The sequence below is a fragment of the Octopus sinensis genome, linkage group LG4 (assembly GCF_006345805.1).
Source record: "Octopus sinensis linkage group LG4, ASM634580v1, whole genome shotgun sequence".
Taxonomy (NCBI): Eukaryota; Metazoa; Mollusca; class Cephalopoda; order Octopoda; family Octopodidae; genus Octopus; species Octopus sinensis.
In genome coordinates this window covers 67522333-67542747 of record NC_043000.1, presented here as the reverse complement: position 1 = coordinate 67542747, position 20415 = coordinate 67522333, and the positions used below count along the sequence as shown (strand labels likewise).

Below are 20415 nucleotides of genomic sequence, written 5' to 3'. Positions count from 1 at the left end.
TCTCCAATGTCATCTTCGCTTACATCTTCCATTAACATTCTATAGAATGCTACGGTTAATCTAACGACCACACTGACCAGATATCAAGCGTAAATACCAACTGCAACACTCCAGATAGCAAACACAAATACTCATTGAACACAGATCCGGGGTCGCTGTTCAGAATGAGACAGAAAGTTGAAATGCATGTCTGAGAACCGATATGCCACGGAGAAAGGCATAGTGATTAAGCAGTAACACAAAATTGAAGCATTCATCATCTTTGCATGACCTTTCAAATATACTTCCTTTCAATTCATTTTTGGTCGTCAATTTATTCCAATTTCCATTAAGTTGAAGGTCTGAAGCGAGTGAACCAAATCCACGAATATTAACTTAACCTTTAGATCAGCTACAAACACTATGTACTTACTTCTCCATGCGCCCACGATTTTCCTATCTCAAGCTTGGAGGAGGACCAGGTACCGCTAAGTGTCAAAGGTATCTGGGATTGTGTTCTTGATGTAGCAAATAGGATACGTTTCAGCGCCCAACAAAGTGTTAGTGGGGTAACTGCCAGACATCAAACTTCAGGGACAGATTGAGTTCTCTTCACCTTGTTCTGCTCTAGCTCAATGAATGAGTTGCTATTTGTCATTTGATCTGTTAAAACTATCAGCTAAGGCACCTTTAAATCATTCTCTGGTAGCCCAAGTAAGGAAAGGGTACCGATAGAAAATGGAACAGCTGCGACTGGAATGCCTTTTGATCATAGGTCATTTCAATCACGGATGATCAGGGTCTAAACAACGGCATCGTTCACTTACAAATATAAAATTTGTGGTCTAGCTCTTGGTGATTTTCACAAAATGCTCCAAGATGGGAATGCTTAACGTAAAGCGTGTGTAACACGAAATGATTTCGACAAGTAACCATTTACTCCGACTATTAAGAAGATACCATTATTTCATGCTGCGATGCAACCGCAGAAGATGGAGCAGAAACAGTTGTGTCTACAACAGCTCCAAATAGCGATGGTTATCTCTGTCAAGCGTTTTCAATTTTATCTAAATTGATGAGAACTATGAAATAGTTGTATTTACTAGCTAGCATCTATATAATATATCACACATGATGAAGGTTACACTAAATTCATCCACTGGAAATTTCTCTGCTAGCTCAAGTAAGGAAAGGGTTCCGCTAGAAAATGGAAGAGCTGCGGTTGAAATGCCGACGAAATTATGGAATACATGTTACTCCTTTAAACAAAAGATTAAAGAACAATTTAATAGCACAATAAGTTTTAAATCGTCCCCTCTGTACCTCCTACGCGTAAGTAGCGGGTCAATTTTCAGTTTACGAAGGTGGGAACACTCCAAGTCTATTGCTTATTGCGGTACAAGTCAACCAAATATATAGTTAGGTAAATACCAACAGAGTCTGAAGAGTAGACAATCCAATACAGAAGCTGTGTTCTATATGTGGCTGCTTACAACCTTCTGTATTTGAAGATGCTATAAATCTTTCGCACCGCTACACTTTTTCTACTGTAAATCACAGCAAAACACAGGGGTAGGTAACTAAAGACCTTGAATATTTACCCTACTTCTCCAGCCTCATAGTTTCTTTCACTCAGAAGACTTTGAGAGAAATAATATCTAAGATGGTTTTGAATTATATCACCTGAATTATATCACGTTATATCACCTGAATTAGAAAAAATTATATTGTCTATCTAGACACCTTGCATTTGTTGATGGTAATTTCAGTCAAATCCTCTTTTTCATGAAGTTCACAGCTCATACCTCCGAATCTCACAAATCTTTCCCTACTCTATTAAGGTAGCAACACAATATTTGGATAGCATTTTGTCCACACTCCTTAGCTCTATGCTTCCTAAGACACAATCATTTAACTAATTAAAAATGAAGTCCTTTCTCACCTGTTTATCTATGGCCTTATAGCTTTAATTCTTTCCTCAAAATCTGTCGTATTCAGTATTTTTAGTTCCCGAGGAAAGCGACGATAGCTTTATAACACATTCCTCTGTGTATTCCCCTTCTCACTATTCACATTTTACCAATATTTCTACCTCATCTTAACATTATACTGATGTATGTTCTCAGTAGCTGGTCTAAATGTGTACTTCTCTTCACTTTTGCTTTTATTATTCTCCTTTGCTTTTTTCGTATTTAATTTTGTTCTTGTCAGTATTACCTTTGTTGACAGTGTTAACTTGTGGACGTTGCTGTTAGTATTATATTATATTTCATACTTTTGTGGTGTTAGTGTAGTTGCTGTTAACATTTACTGTGGTTATCTCCTTCCTTCCCCTGAGAAAGTGAAAAGGCAACTACTACTATTATTGGAAAAGTTGCTAGAAATAATAACTGAATCTTCCTCAAACCATACCCCCATCTTAAAAGATGGTAAGACAGATTGGATAATGTATGATAGTATATATCTGAAAAACTGAAGGAAAAAGGGATAGGTTGACTGAGAATGTCTTTGATCATTGTTCTGTTTGATCAGAGTTGAATTACGGCTAAGCAACAACAGCAACAACAGCAGCAGCAGCAGCAACAACAACAACAACAACAACAATCTCTGCCACTATCACCAGCATAGCCTTACTGAAAGTGTATTCCTCGATTCGCGACTAACTTGAGAAATTACAAATAACAATTCTTCTGGAAACGGTGAAGGTAGACGACAATGTAGGACTCATCCTTTTCGTTGATATATTAATAGTAAACACAATGTGCCTTATGTTGGATAAAACAAATATTATTATGTGTCCAAACATGAGCAGTTTCAGAACACGCCAGAACACGTGTTTTTGATAATATCCAACATTAGCAATGATTTCTAACTTTGGCTCAAGTGAGAAAGTGAGAAATCTGTTAGCATAACACTAGCAGAATTATACTGATACTTATTATCGACCTCGGTGAGATGAAAGGAAAAGCTGACCTCGTCGAGATTTAAATTCAGAAGATAAAAGGATGTCACAAATTACCTCACAATATATTGTCCGTTGCTTTACTGATTCCGACACGTATCATTATGGCTATTATTCACAGGGCATTGTTGCGTCACACACGCACACACGCACACACACACACACACACACACACACACACACACACACCACACACACACACACACATACAGACACACAAATATATATATATATATATATATTTATGTATGTATATGTATATATATCTATACACATGCATACATCTGTATGTACTCATACATACATACATACATGTATGTGTGTGAATATATATATATATATATATATTAACTTTATATATATATATATAATATATATATATATATATATATATACATATACATATATTAACTTTATATATATATATATATATAATATATATATATATTAACTTTATATATATATATAATATATATATATATATATATACATATACATATATTAACTTTATATATATATATATATATATACATATATTAACTTTATATATATATATATACATATATTAACTTTATATATATATATATATACATATACATATATTAACTTTATATATATATATATATATATATATATATATATATATATATATATATATATATATATGCTGCACATATATTTGTGTGTATCTGTGTACGGTTAGTATATATCTATTTCCAGTCTAATATAATTGTGAAACAACGGTTCCATTTATTGATAGCTGAAGTATATACCTATCTACTAGCCAACCTTCCAACGTACGCACGTACTTACCTACCTACCCACCTACCTACCTACCTACCTACCTACTACCTACCTACCTACCTACATACATACATACATACATACATGCATACATTCATACATGGTGGCTGTCGTCTCGTAGCCCAGTTGGACTATTACTCACAAGCTATCTTATTCCCATAGCTTATTCAGCAATGCCCGTGCTGAAAGTTTTGAAGTCAATAACAGATTGCTCAACACCGCTAAGACTCTCACCTAGAAAGTCAAATAGTCCAGAAGGAAGCAAGGGCAAGATCTCCGGTTTCGCAATGTGGTGGATATTATTTCGGAATTTCCTCCTCCTAGAGAAACGTATAAGCAAAGATTAGGGGTCTTTCACTCTCACCTGTTGGATGGCCGTTCATCCGTCTATTGATAATGTTTTGATTTTCCTTCTTGTAAGGTGTCCAACGAAAACCACCTCCATACCAAACAAGTTTGGTAGATTGCCGGTTTAGTTACACACATACACATACACTTACATTTACATATATGTTTACATGCTTAAATTTGAGATACCATTTATCTTCTATAATCTTAATGTAAACAATTTAGATCGTATTTACGGTGTGGTAGGCATATCGCGTAGCCCAGTTTAATGCTGTTACCTGGTCTAAAGGTGCCTTATCCGGAGTTCACTCTGTTGTTAGCTTTCGGATACACTTTACTCTTACCTAGAGGCCAAAAGCTAAAATTAAACCTCCAGGTCAATTGTCCATTCTCTTCTCTGATATATATATATATATATATATATATATATATATATATATATATATATATATATATATTTCTATCCAGACTAGACCTACTAATACACAAGCTACACATCTGATTCCTTTTTGAGAGTCTCTTAGCCAATATCTGTAGTACATCCCTATTGTTCAGCCTAAATTTCACACCGCAATGTAATGCTTGTATTTACGTAGATTTCATTTTCTCCACCAATCATCTTTTTCACAGTAAAATCTCATTTGTAGTTTCGCTCCACACCTCCAAACAGATCTGCTTTCTCTACCATTCTCCAAAGTGCTCCAACCATCAACGTATTTTCCATATATCTTCAAGCCAGATTAAACCATATCTCATCATGCATCAATGTCATCTATCTCACTTCATCCTCCGATCAAATCAGCGTCCTTCAATGCTTATAACTCTGCTTGGTTCTCATACTGTTCATATTGATGTTTCTGATGCAGAAACGTTATCTTTCTTTCACAATCCTCAATTCTGTACAACAATTTTTTCCATATTATATTCATCCCAAGTATCCTTGATATATTTCTCGCATTGAAAACACTACCACATGAGCACATATCGGATCATCTGAACACTTTCTTATCACGACTATCCACCACACACATACTCCCCATTCTCTTCACCAGTCATAAGACTGCTCGGAGCTCCATCAGTCCTGTGCTAACTATTCATGTTAACACATGTACTTCACTGACCCATCAGAAACTACCAAGCGAGCTGCTGACACTATCCGTTGAACCAAAATTCAATATCCTAAGTTGCCCAAGTAGTTCACTCAGGGCTATGCTGGAACGATCCCACAAAACGCTTCTATAAACTGGATAGTACTTGCCCAGCAATTCCTGCTAGATCCGTATGAGAATCGTGAAGTATGCCTTCGTGCACCATCCACACTCCAAGCTCTCCCAAACTACAATAGGCCTTTCAACTCCCTTTCTAAAATAACGTCTGTCCCCATTTTTCTATATATTCCTTTCTGTCACATATCAACTATGACGGCTCTAAGAGAATACATTCATACTTACTACTCGATTAGCTCGTTGAGCGTCTAACTTTGCACTACAACCAGAGAAATATATTCCATTATTATCCCTCTCCATTCCACCAGGCTTACCTCCATGGATTTATGTATACCAAAAGCAAAAGTACCTCCAACAAGCTTCGAATCAATGACAGTCAGCATAATCAACCTTCAGGTTGAACTATGACTTCTAGCTTTTCCCTACCTCTTTGATCGATGGTTAGTTGTTAGATTGCACTATCATGGCGAGTGTTGATGAAACTCCGAGTAACCCACGCTCTATCAACTCTGTTATTTCCCACGGTTCTTCACACTCTTCCTTCTGTACATTAATGGCTACTCGCTGCCACCTTCAACAACTTCTACGCACATGATACTATTCACACATACCCTGTACACCTTCATACCTTCACGCCAAAATAGAGTACATAGACTGACACATTGAAAACATTCTTAGTTTTTTCAACAGCAAAAAAAAAACAAAACAAAAAACAAAACAAGACTCACCGTCTCTGCATATATACAAAAAAAATTATTGCACCTTATACTCCTCAAATAAGAGTAACATTCAACTAGAATTCTTGCGAACTAGAGTTCTTGCAGCCCGGTTTGGGAATCGAAACTTACCACTTCATGATTGTGAGCCCAACGCTCTATCCGCTGAGCCATGCACCTTCACTTCCTGACAATAAATCTGTCCTTTTTACTTAATGACATTAATTCTGGAGAATTATTGATTCTTGAGATTATCTCCCCTTCTTAAGTGCAGCTTATCTTAGTTGCCACTACCACTGAATATTCTTTTCCTGGTAAATGCACATATTCAATATAGCAACAACTACATCACAAAATTTTCAGCGGCAGATCTTCAAGCTCTCTTCAATTACTAACCTCTAGAAAGTTCAGGTGAGACTCACAATACAGCAATGAGTGCTCCCATATCTTGGAGTGTATTGTTGCTACCTACACAAACATCGTATCCAGAGAAAAGCCACTCAACAAACTGGCATAAAATCGCTCAGAAACATATTTTAAGTTGTGATCCACAGACTTTCTGATATCCTCTCTCGTCTTTTCATTACTACAATGATCTTTGAGCCTCGGATCTGGTTAGCACTCTCGACTCACTCGTTTCTTTTCCTCTCGTTATTCACATTCTGTCTAAGACCCAGATTTTGCATTAACCACCACTCTCTGGATTCGTCGACTCTCTGGATTCCCTGTCTGCACGTCTCTTTCCTGCATTCATTGATTTGCAACAGTTTAAACAAAAAGTTAACGGCATTACTCTCATTGATTTAGGAGGGACTGCGCTGACCACTTCACAGCCCTTTTCTTCAGTTGAAACTGATATAAAAAAAGAATAACTAACTCTTCCTACTACTTCATATAATAATGAAGGTAAATGAGATAATGAAGACTTTTATCGGTCACTCGACCTGCTAGAATTAGCAGCCAAATGATCTTCAAATTTTACCCTACCCTGTCTTTAACATGAACACTTGACCATATACCGTGTCTTTTGTAAAGATTACACGCACTGGTAACAAAGTCTGAGATGATGATAATTCGACATGTTACTTCTTACTGCAGCAACTTACTTTCTTCTCCAAACGTCAAGGGTACTGCATTCTCCACTGTAAGTGTTTGAAAAATACACCAAATAAAAGGGGGAGTGGTGATGGTAAACCGAACACTACACGTAGTGATGAATCAGCATGAAATAAACTTCAACACCTGTAAAATTTAGTTTTCTAGTTTCAATTTTCTCATAAATACTATCAAATAACACCATTTACGGCAGCTACACATAATTATATTTCAAAACAGATACCATAGCAATAACCAAACAACAACAACAACAACAACAACAACAACAACAACAACAACAACAACAACAACAACAACAACAACAACAACAACAACAACAGCAGCAGCAGCAGCAGCAGCAGCAACAACAACAACAACAACAACAACAACAGCAGCAGCAGCAGCAGCAGCAGAAACAACAACAGTTTTACAAAGTAGAACTGTCAACGGTATGCTTTGCACCAAATTGATTAACAATATACCAACATAAATTTAACTTAAAAACAAATATATACATACTGCAATATTAGCAACCTACAAACACCTTCATGGCAACAAAAATGTGTTATCATCCCATGATATTCACAAGAAACGAAATTACATGCCCAACACAGGATTTCTGAAACCCTTAATTGCAGCCACGATAGTATGGTATGTGACAAAGAAACTCGAGACGAGTATAGAATATATATATATATATATATGTATGTATGTATGTATGTATATATAATATGTATATATATGTGTGTGTGTGTGTGTATGCATATATATATATATATGCATGCATGTATGTATGTATGTATGTATATATATATATATATATATATATATATATATTCATATATATATAATGCACATGACACATATAACATTGATATTACACACAACAATCGGTCATTAATAGAGCAGAACGACGCACTAGAAAGACAGGCTTTTAATATGAGAACCAATATAAAGAGACACATTGACGCACAAAACATATAGATTGCAACACCGACCCCGCCATCTCCTATGCCAGGTTACAGATCCCAATTGCATCACTTTAACATACTATCAGACACCAACAGTATAAATAACATGAAAATTGGCACAATAGAACAGTAAGTAAACTTTACATCCTGAACATCCGTCACTGACGCAGCATACCTCACTAAACTAACTACAGCAATATTTTCTCACAAATCATCGTTTATTTCATACAACTATCTCCAATAATTGTATGATAGTTGAGGATCGTGTTCTTTACTACCTCCATAGCCACATAACAAACACACATTCCCTCCTAACCATCTACCGATCAGTTTCACAGCATACTCGTATATCAATGAATGAAACAAAAATATTTTTACAAGCTCAGTTTGTAAAGCCCAGTGGAACCATTTCCACTAATAAACAGTATTATAGTTCACAAAATTCAGGAACAATTCAGTCATTGACTTATACACTGCAGTACAAAGTTTCAACCAAATAATTATGGACGTATAAAAAAAAATACATCCCACACAACATAATAAAAGACCCCGATTATACAATGGAAACAGCCAACATGATAAATAAAAGAGATGTCCACAAATATAATAGATAACATTCGGCATCAGACAACTCGACAAAGAAAATCTATTGATAAACAGAAACCTGGCAACCATTTATCTCTGCATAAGTCACAAAACAAGCAGCAAAACATTACATAGAATAATTGGAATTATTCACAACGAGAGAACCTCTACGTGGTCGTTGGGACTGTAGGCAGTATCAGCTGAATCTTCTTCAAAACTACACCTTACCGTCTTATCGAAGAAATGATACAATGAATAATATAACCTTAGATTAATTCCTTTTTTAGAATTGTATCTCGAAGAACATACAAAGCTATAAATAATAGCTTGTAAATACTGGGTATTTATAGTATATATAAAAACAAGGCGCAATGATCACGTTATGAACACCTTTTGTCAAAAACCTACCTGACCGGGACTGACCTAAGGATGTACAGTAACAACAAACACTACAGCTGCCACACTTCACCGTACGTAACAAAATGGGCCATAAATACCATGTCTACAAACCAATATCTAGCCTTTATAAATTGTTCCTCGAAACCCAACCTCCAAATAACACAAGACAAAGACAGACGCACAAACGAATAATGCACACTTCCCACTTGTGCCATGGCCTCGAGGCATGACAAAATCGCCAGTATATTCCTAAACACAAGATTTGAAGGAATAACTGCAACCTCAACATCTGCAGCTACTTGTACCAACCACTACCTAAGAAGTGGTCAAAATTTTCTAAATTACAGTTGCATAAAACATTCATGCTGTAAAATCACGATTACTATCACTCTACTGTGCACACAAACAATTTAGAAAAACACATACATCATATCACTAACCTACTTATCTCCTTTGCAAATCAGAGGAATTCAGAGTCACTCACTTAACTGCTATGATAGTCAAACGTACCGCATGCCAAAATAATAATGGTTTCATATTTTGTCACAAGGACAGCAATTTGGAGGGAGGGAATAAATCGATTACATCGACCCCAATGGATGAAAGGATGAAAGGTAAAGTCGACCTCTGCGAAATTTGATCTCAGAACGTAACGGCAGACGAAATACCTATTTCTTTACTACCCACAAGGGGCTAAATACAGAGAGGACAAACAAGGACAGAGAAACGGATTAAGTCGATTATATCGGTCCCAGCGCGTAACTGGTACTTAATTTATCGATCCCGAAAGGATGAAAGGCAAAGTGGACCTCGGTGGAATTTGAACTCAGAACGTAGCGGCAGACGAAATAGCGCTAAGCATTTCGTCCGGCGTGCAAAGGATTCTGCCAGCTCACCGCTTTTAATGCCGACGTAATAATAGTAATAATAATAATAATAATAATAATAATAATAATAATAATAATATAATAATAATAATAATAATGATGATGATGATGATGATGATGATGATGATGATGATGATGATGAGGATGATGATGATGATGATGATAATAATGATAAGGATAATACTAATAATAATAATAATAATAATAATAATAATAATAATAATAATAATAATAAGTAGTGGGGGAGCATCATAGCCATGTGTTGAGAGGGATTCTTTGGGGTTTGAATAATTCACCTCTGGAAACATGGGTGGTTCTTTCAACATCCTTAAACAACCCTTATTCAGGGACCTTTTTAGCGGGATGGGCTACTCAACCTGAAGAAAATTCTAACTGGGCCCCACCTGCAAGGTCATGTGCTGTTTATTTTGATATGAGATCACCATGTCGCGCACATATGGTTGCGATGCATGTGCCTGGTGTACCCTTATCAGACGGGTAGTCATGATGGGTATATTTTACCCCAGTGTCATTTTGATGGCATGCACTGCTCTCTCACTCAATAATAATAATAATAATATCCAACTTGTTGTCTCTTGAGGTCGCTGGGTGAGACTTGGAGCCAGCTTGTGCAAATGTAAAGCAAAAGTCAAACATATAGTAATAATAATAATAATAATAATAATAATAATAATAATAATAATAATAATAATAATAGTAATAATAATCCTTTCTACTGGAAGCACAAGGCCTCAAATTTGAGGCAAGGGATTAAATCGATTACATCGACCCCAGTGCGTAAGTAGTACTAATTTTATCGATTCTGAAAGGATGAAAGGCAAAGTGGACTTCGGTGGAATTTGAACTCAGAACGTAAAGACACGAAATACCGCTAAGCATTTCGCCCAGCGTGATAACGATTCTGCCATCTCGCCGCCTTTAATGCCAAAGTAACAACAACAACAACAACAACAATAATAATAATTGGAATAGAGCACCCAGAAGAACTGCTGCAAAAGGATTGCCCCCTTTGCACGGCCATAATAAACAGGAAAGTATTAGACAGCTGAAAAGAACGAATAGCATGGAACCGTAGGCTGCAGGTAGTAAACCCGCTACGCACAGAAAGTTCCAGGAGTGTCAACAAAACCTGTGATAAAGAGAAAGTAAAAAATGAAAATGCATGAAGCCTTTACCGACAAAGCTACCCGAAACACATACTATTAACTTCCACAATGATATAAACAAAATTATCGACTTCATTTTCTGCTATCCACTTATGCACAAAGTACCTAAAATACTTTATCCCTCCTCTTTCTATAGGCTACCTCTGACGTTATTAATAGCGTTCAGTTAATCACTATACATATCCATCATTTTCTGTTAAAATGTCTTATTGGCGAGTATCATTTCTTCACTTCCCTGAAGAGAAGATTACATTGTTTTACACCATTTTATTCCTTCGGAATAATATTAGCGTTATCTTCGAAACATGTGTCGGAAGTAAAAGAATTTGAATAACACCTACGTTTAACTCCATTTCTTTATTTATATATATTATACAAAAAATGTCACGTAAACCCGAAGTTTCTACCTTTAAAAATAAGGAGTTACAACCTTTTTACTTCTGTGATGTTTTGCTACCCTGGTAACTATTTATCTATTTTTTCCGTGTTAATTGTTAACAAGGGAAAATACACGCACACACACACACACACAAACACACACACACACACACACACACACACACACACACATACACACACACATATATATATATATATAGCAATATAATATATAATATTCCCTATTATTATTATATATATATTATGATACATCTTAAAATACAAAATGTTAATTAAACTAGATCTTATCTCACTAATCTCCTGCCTTGCACATATACATCTAGTAGTTGTATTTTCTTCACGGGAGTGTCATAGAGATAGGTAGGCTTATCAACTATGTTAAATTGCACCAACAAAAAATTACTACACCTCTTCACACATAGACACAAACTCACATAGATGATATCCTATTCGCACTCACACCAAAACTGTACAACCACCGCAATCGTACATCAACCAGCTCGAAACTTGTATCACTTAGGGTACTCACAGCTATATGTTACGCCAACAGAGTGTAACATATAGCTGTGTATAAACATTATATTACAACCAACAGGACTTATACTAATCTATTTGCTAAGATTATCTCTTTAGATTTTCTATAGAAATTATAGCCAGCACTGATTTGTTACGACGTTTCGCATCCGAGTACGCCTAATGTAAACAACAATGAGATCGAAGATGAAAAGTGGGTAGTGAGTGTATATGCCATATTTCTGGAGTTCTTGTTCCTTCATCAGCACCACATCGAACCCATTTAACATTCGCGAACTCATTGCTTAAACAGCCACTAAATATAGTGGTGTAATTGGATATACTATATTTTGCATATTAAACACATTCCTGGCAACTGGTACGTACATATTAATGATTTGTAGGGACAACATATTCCCTTATGCAACCATAAAATACAACAAAAAATAGCTAACAGAAATAACTGAAAGTTGGCAGTGGCATGTATTTGTATAACATGGACGAATACAGATATGTAAAATGCCATATAACATAGATTCTCGATTTATTAAAATTATCTGCGCTTCTTGATGATATATCACCAAATGACAACTAAGACAAGCTGCACTTAAGAAGGGGCGATAATCTCAAGAATCAATAATTCTCCAGAATTAATGTCATTAAAGAAAAAAGACAGATTTATTGTCAGGAAGTGTAGGTATGTGGGTCAGTGGATAGAGCGTAGGGCTCACAATCATGAAGTGGTAAGTTTTGATTCCCGAACTTGGCTGCGTGTTGTGTTCTTGAACAAGACACTTTATTTCAGGGAAGGCGCATGGTTCAGTAGTTAGAGCGGGCTGTGTATTCTGTTCTTGAGCAAGACACTTTATTTCACGTTGTTCCAGTTTACTCAGCCGCAGAAATCAGTTGCAACCTCACTGGTACCAAGCTGTATCGGCTTTTGCCTTTTCCTTGGATAACATCGATGGCATGGAGAGGGAAGGCTGGTATGCATGGACAAATGCTGGTTTTCCGAAAATAACCTTGGCCAGACTTGTGCCTCAGAGGATAACTGTCTAGGTGCAATCCCATATCATTCAAGGCCGAAGGAGATCTTTATTGTCAAGAAATAAGAGGATAGTCAGGGCACGTGTTCCTACCCCAACATGTGTCATCACTACGACAACAATCCGACCTTCTTTCCGGTAACCAAAGGACTTAGACTTATATAAAAAAAGAACAGAAAACGTTTATGGCTTATGTAATTTGTATAATTTAAACAAAATTAAATTAAGTGAAATAACTCAATGTGGCTTGTGGTATGTATATTTGAATAACATAGACAAATACAAGTATGTCAAATAACATACAACATAAATTTTTGATTCATTAACATTATCTGCTTCTTGATGATATGATAAATAACAATTAAGACCAACTCTACTTAAGAAGGGGGGATAATCTAGAGAACCAAACTTTCTCCAAAACTGACTTGCCATTACAGAGAAAGACAGGCTTAGCTTGTTTTTATCTAAATTATGCAAATTACTCAAGCCATAAATATTTTTTACTATTTTTCATATAAGTCTAAGCCATTTGGTTAATGGAAATTAAATCGGACAACTGTTGTGCTGTTAACGGCTGTTGAGCCAGAAACACCAATCGACGCCTCTCCTCTTATCTCCAGACAATAATTATGTCCTTTTCTTACATGGCACGTCAGTTTTAGAAAATCTTTGATTCTTGAAATTATCTCCTCTTCTCAAGTGGAGCTGGTTTTAATTACCATTTGGTAATTATGGTACATCCTCCAGAAGTGGAGATAATTTTAATAAATCAACAATTTATGCTATATGCTATTCTACATATTTGTATTTGCCTAAGGATTTATACTAGCATCCCCCCTTAATTTCCAAAAGTATATTTTTACACAGCTTCCAAATCCTCTTTTACATAGCTGCCAAATACTGAACAGCCGTAAATACGCAAAGGATACTTTAGTTAACATAGTGCTTTATACAGACTAAAAAGACGGGGCTGGACTATTTTGATCGTAGGTCTACTCGATCGAGATTAACTTGGAGCTAAAACAACAACAGCAACAACAAAAAACAAAATGCTGCACACTTTACATCATTTTGGTCCACCAATATAAAAAAAAACGTACATAACGAAACGAACTTGGTAAAAAAACCTCTGGATCTGCAAGAGATAGAGTTCATTGTCGCAGCAAACTCAGTTATTCATGTTTCCCCCTACCACCCGCAAATCACTCTTAAAAGAACTTATTCTCTCTTTCTCTCTCTGTTTTCACTTTTTTCTCACTCCTCACTTTTCTCTTCTCTCTACATCTCTTTCCGTCATTCTCTGTTGCCTCTCTTCCTCCCTCTCCTCCTCTCGCTCTAATGCACATCAGACAAACATAAAAAACACATGCACACAGAACTAGCTGTAAGTATTTATAGCTTCATTAGCCCTAAACGTCACACTGTTGTGCATACAATTGTTTATAAGTGCAGAGGAATAGCAACTGGCGTGCTCCAACAGAATCTGCTTTGCTCACTACTAGAATTACAGTAATACAAAAATAGAACAGAAAGTGGAAAAGATACATGTTCAAATAATGCTGTACTCCGTACAAACCATTGTGATATTCTAGTGTACAATTGTCAGAAAAGGCGTAGCATATCTGCAAAAAAAAAAAAATGATCTCTGGTTCACGCCTACCCGTTCCATCGACTGTGTGGCGAGGCTTTCTTCTCTTAGAACTGCAGAATAGTGAAATATATTGTGTCTAAAAAAACAATCATCGCAAATAGCAGCAAAAGTGACTGCAGAGCTAAATCACTACCTTACCAACCCTGTGTTACCAAAACCGTTTACTGTGTACTCCATAAAGCTGAATACCATGGGAAAGCTGCAATAGCTAGACCTCTCCAGCTCAACAATGATAAGCGGAAAAGATGGTGTCAAGAATGTTAGAAATGGTGAATGATTCAATGGAATAATGTCATCAGGGTGGCTTTGTGTCTGAAGACATTCCAAACACACCTTCAAATCTGACTGCTCTTTTCCTATTGAGAAACATGAAAGTAGCTCTGTGATGATTTAGGTAACCATATCATGAAAATGTCTTGGTCCTTTAGCTATTCTACATGGCCAGATTTAACTCCAAAGACAATCTTAATATTTTGGCTGATCGTGTCCATCGTTATTGTCCGATTGTTACGCTATCTTCAAGGACGATACTGCGCCGATATCCAAAATTTATGTAATTCCAAACTGGTATGAAGAGCTCAAAAGTGAAGGAGACCACTCACTTGAACTGGCTCCACAAGTATCGGTTTTCAATATAATTCAACGTTAAGGTGCATTTTGGAGCAGTAACTGAGGGTCCTCTTCTCTCTACCATCGTCGCTGAATGAATTTGACTCAGAATGGCTCAAAATTCCCAACCGTTCAGAACCTGTACGAGTCAATTTCTCGATGTAGCACTGCTGTGATCAATGCGAAAGGTAGATCAACTCCGTATTAAATAATAAATCTTTCATTTAATAATGTTTCCATTATTTTGTTCAATATCGTTCTGCTGTTATTCCAATTATAATGTTAATTAATTAATTCCTCTCGTGTAAACGGTTTGATTGGTTTAATGCAAATGAAGCATGGTACGGCTTTAGGATACCTGGATTAAGATAAGGCAGTTTTTGAATGAAAATTATGCGAGAAATTATACTACATTCAAATTATGGTCAGACCACGACAGTTAGTAGTGTGTATCCCAGTACAGTGTTCGCTAACCGGATTACTGGCGCTACTGGTTGAATATGTGTATGGTGTTTACAAAACGATGTAAAAGTGATGTTTTGGGATGCTATAGAAGTGTCTGGGTATTTAGAGGTTAGCTGTAGTATGTGACAGATCTTGTGCTTGTTGGGGATTCAAGGCTTTTACAGAAACTACTTTTTAGTAGAATTAAATATATTTCTGGAGTTATTCATGAAAATGTAGACATTTTAGCCATTTAAGAGCACACACGCAATTTATTACATTCAATTATCTTTTATTCCTTATAGTCATTGTCCATTATAAGGGCCATTGTTGCGGAATAAAAACTCACAGAAGGGGTAAGGAAGCTTTTGTGACTTCATAGTACACGACACTTAAGAAATAAATGATAAGTGGATGTAACAGTTTTTTGTGTTAAGTAACTAAAATAATTCTCCTGTAATATAATTGTAAATAAAGAAAGTTACATACAAAAGATATTATTTCTAATATTTAAGTGAACGCTTTAAGTGATTCAAGAACATTAATTTATTGTCAAATAACTCCCACACATTTGTGGAAGGTCTTTAGGTAACTTCCTATAATAGCTTTTAATTTGTTCGCATTTTAAATCCTACCTATATCTGACCATACAGTACTCAAATAAGTCATTTTTATGTGAAGTTCTTTGGTGGATGTCTTTTTTTATAACCAAGTCATGAAGAAGAGCTGTACTGATAACCCTTTTCAAGGCCTCCGAAACGGACGGTAAGAATATACTTGATGAGGAATGTTTCCTCAAAACAGTGAACTGTTTCAATGCCTGCAAAGCAGTGAATTCTCTTAAGGCCACCCAGAACCAAGTGGTTGTGATAAACCGGGTCGCAGATTAAGTCTACGATCAAATAGGCTACAGCAGTATTTGAACTTAGAATGCACAGAGCCAGAAACAATACCGCAAGACACCTCTTGTGATGTTCTAATGGTTTCATCAGTTCACTACCTTAGACCGGTTCTTTGTTTGCTGATCCTAGAAGAATGAAAGGCAATCCAAAAAAAAAGATGAAAACGAAAAAAAAAAAAAATGACAAATTAAAATGGTCAATCAGATTTCATTAAAAAAGTTAATGAAATGTAATTAGCTTTTGTGATTATTCTCTACTCATTCTCCTCGATACAACAAGATAATTAGGAGCAATATTCTAATTATTTTACTCTTCTGTGATGTAGTATAACGTTGACTAGAAAGACACTTTTCCCAACATTGCTTTAATTCAACTAGATGCAATGAAGACGTAGCAGACGATTCTTGGTAACTTACCTGCAGCAGACTAATGTTCTGTACAGGGGGAAGAGTTGTCTCTTATCCATTTAACAGTATGCAAATCAGTCTTTATTGATTTTAGTATTTCGAGACAGGATTAATTATTTATTATGCTGTTCTACTAAATTTCTAATCGGTTTCATTTTCGTAAAGATATTCTGGGAAAGCATATTAGAAGATACTGGAAAATAATCTTAAGAAACAGCACTATCGTTCTCCTTTAAACATGTGTGTAGACACTTCTAAACCTTAAGAAACAGCAAAATATATTACTTGTGAAAGGGAAAGAAGTGTTCATAATTTGAAAGATATGATTAAAACGGTGAGTTGGAAGAAACGTTAGGAAGCCAGACAAAGTGCTTAGTATATTTCGTCCGACTTTACGTTTTGAGTTCAAATGCCACCGAGGTCGCCTTTGCCTTTCATCCCTTCGAGGTCGGTGAAATAAGTACCAGTTGATCACTCGGTTTTGATATAATCGATTAGCCCACCTATGGCGAGCAGACATTGACACCTCTTCCATTTCACATCCTTGATCCAGCGGAAGAGAGAGGATTGGAGTGATTGTAGAAGAGACTGGAACGAAGAGTGTTTCCCAAGAAAACAATAGGCTACTCGTTCTAGAAATCGAACTTACAACCTTATGACCGTAAGTCCAACACACCAAACCTTCTAAACGTATACATGTATGTATAATATAGATGATGGTATATACAAAGTATATATATATGCAGGTGCATATACACGGGCGTATTTACATAGGTTCACACACACACGCGCGCACACACACACACACACACACACACACGCACACACGGAGGTGCTGAAAAGTTTCTGGCTTTAAACGCAAGGCGAAGACCTGATTGGAGGTCCAACCTTCCGAATTCTTTTACAGTGCTTAGAAAAACTGAAAGACCGCTGCAATATATATACCATGTATTATAAATGCAGGTGGCAGAAACCCTGTGATGTATACAAAATGTTACAATTCGTCGTTGTTAGCAGAAGAAGTATGAGAATAATTTACAACTTTTTCGATGACTATAATGATAAGTTCAACAACTACTAGTCTAATATGTTGGTAAATAAGGCTTATTATCCGTTGATTGATACACATGATAATAAAAATTCAAGTAATTAGTACGTTCGTTTTACAGCAGAGATATTGTTAAAGAGAAGAGACATTCGCTCAAATAACTTCATATTTTCAAGCTTTTCAATAACGTAGTTATCTCTCCTCGTCATCCTTGTAGCTGCGTCAAGAGAATTCATTTATCCTATGTATGATTATCTGAAAGAATAGTAGCTTAATTAAAAAGAAAAAAACCCAACAAACATACACGATATTCAAAAGAAAACTTTTCACAACGTTAAATTTCTCTAGTGTAGAACACATTTAACACCTCTATTTACTAGAAGCAAAAATCGTAGAAAAACCTTAAATTGGACTGAAGGAGAAAAACATTGATATAGTTGAAATGGAGTTTCTGTTAATTCTTGTGTATAGTTTCCATATCTTGGAGAGCATCCTTCTTGGAACAAAATACTTGTAGAACGTACCTAAGAAAGCAATAATCTTGATTGGCAAATTGCTGTGGAGAATTTAAACCATCATCGACTTTCTGCTTTTATTTTTCTCACATTGTAACAACTAGAAGTTGCTCAACCATTTTCACATCTACAGAACACCTTTTCATCGCGTATCAATCGCATACACACTATATAAGAACATCTGGTTTCTTATTCTAATTCTGAAAAATTGGTAAGAAGGGTATAATCAATATGCTTTGTATTAGTCTTCTCAGTAGAAAAAAAGGGAACGGAACCTGTTTTCTCGTACATTAGCTTATTAAATGAGGCTTATTTTAAAAATATATATCTGAATCTTGTTTCATCATATATCTGATAGTACTCTGAGTGATATTCCTGATTGTATTGAAGTCATTTGTTCATATCTTCTCAAAGATATTAATGGTGTCAGAGAAATGCTTATTTTAGGGATCGAACCTAAGTCATTCCCTCGGTTCACCAAAGCCTTTTCTTTTTGCACTTTCTATTATATTGTTTACATTAAAGGTTATACTCATTAGTATATAATAAATACTTTACACGAATTTAAAGATATATTTTGGTTTCGTTTTCGAAAGATAGAATACAATAATGCTTAATGATTGAGAGAAAATATATCTTGAGTTCATATGGTGTATATATTATTTCCATATAATTTATCGGAGTTCCCATTCAGTTAAAACTAAGGACATTATGTTTTGGACTATTAAATAGTATCTTGGCACTTTCTAACATTAAGTACACTTTTAACAAATGTCATAAACCATAGGTTATAATCAACAAATTTTATAAATGTAAACATAAAGACCGAAATTTTGATCGATAGAAGAGAGATCGATTTCGCTACAAAAGAAATTATTCTAAATATTTTTTGCCCTACCTTTTAACATATGCATCAAAATCTATAAACAGCAGGAATATGCAAGCAGGATAAATACTAAGCTCTCGACTACCATTAGTGTTATTACAAATGTTTTCCTTTACCGATTAAAACATTATTACAATAATTCGTCAGAGAGGGAGCACTGCTAGAAATATAAATCAAGTCTCCCGTAAGTCACATCTTGTCTTAAATGATGAGTGGCATTTCATTTCATGAGTGTTAGTTATTTTTTTTTTCTCAGCAAACTGTAAAGCGTGTTAAATATTTTGCTACGCTTTGTGCATAAATTTGTTTTAAAAATGATAAAAATGATTTTTATATATTCTAGTCTATAAATATAAATAATTTGAACTACAGAAAATTATTAAGTAATTACATCTGTATTCAATAAAAGAAGAAAAATTATCAAAGAGAAACCTGAACTGGATGTTTTTTTAGTAACGTTATTTTATGTTCAGACGTATTTAGAATAAACATAGCCCGAGTTCATCTTTTACAGTTTACAGTTTTTTTTTGTTTTATTAAAACTTTCTTTAAATTTTATTTGTTTTTTTTCTCATTTAAAACATATTTTTATTGTTTTTGCCGTGCACCCGCGACCTTGCTATTGTAAGTGTAATAGTTTAAGCTGTAAATATAAATTTAAGTTGCAAATTTTCTGCACTGTTTAACGTAATAGTTTATTTTGTAAATAATATGCTGAGTTTAGATATACTAAACTACTAAATTCTATTTTTTTCTGTCTGATACATTTGCATATAAAATATTTATGACTTAATTATATAAAAACCATTGTGGTTGATTGTGTTTTATGAAACCTC

At 35.3% G+C, this 20415-nt stretch overlaps 1 protein-coding gene across 4 annotated transcripts in view; it reads right to left on the bottom strand.

The window, feature by feature from the left end:
• The window catches only part of LOC115211097, a 144767-nt gene that overhangs the window by 63724 nt on the left and 60628 nt on the right, over nucleotides 1-20415 (bottom strand). The gene's annotated exons all lie outside the window — the stretch shown is intronic.